A 779-nucleotide genomic window follows, 5' to 3' on the forward strand; every position below is an offset into this window, starting at 1 on the left:
TAAAAATCAATTAGGATAAAAAGAAGAGAATATACTATAAATTCCAAAATATCAATGAATATTAATTCTAATTAGATGAGCGGGACTTGTAGCTTTTTGCTTCTGAACAGTTTTGGCATCTCACTTTTTCCTTTGAAGTTTAGAATGATTGGCTTCTCTAGGAACTTAAAATTTCGGATAGTGTTATTGATTCTCCTAGTTAAGTATGTTGATTCTTGAACACAGTTACTTTTATGAGTCTTGGCCGTGGCCCTAAGCACTTTGTTTTCCAATATTACCACCGGATACATAAATGCCACAGACACATGACTGGGTGAACCTTTTCAGATTGTGACTCAGCTTTGCTAGAGTCCCCAGTTAGAGGTGTCCAAAGCTCTTAAGCACACTCTTTTTGCTTTGGATCACGACTTTAACCACTCAGTCTCAAGCTTTTCACTTGGACCTGCATGCCACAAGCATATGGTTAGGGATAGCTTGATTTAGCCGCTTAGGCCTGGATTTTATTTCCTTGGGCCCTCCTATCCATTGATGCTCAAACCCTTGGATCCTTTTTACCCTTGCCTTTTGGTTTTAAGGGCTATTGGCTTTTTCTGCTTGCTTTTTTTTTCTTTTTCTTTCTAATAAATTTTTTTTCGCCACTTTTGTTTTTCACTGCTTTTTCTTGCTTCAAGAATCATTTTCATGATTTTTCAGATCATCAATAACATTTCTCTTTGTTCATCATTCTTTCAAGAGCCAACAATTTTAACATTCATAAACAACAAGATAAAAAATATGCA

The sequence above is a fragment of the Arachis hypogaea genome, chromosome 1 (assembly GCF_003086295.3).
Source record: "Arachis hypogaea cultivar Tifrunner chromosome 1, arahy.Tifrunner.gnm2.J5K5, whole genome shotgun sequence".
NCBI classification, from domain to species: domain Eukaryota; kingdom Viridiplantae; phylum Streptophyta; class Magnoliopsida; order Fabales; family Fabaceae; genus Arachis; species Arachis hypogaea.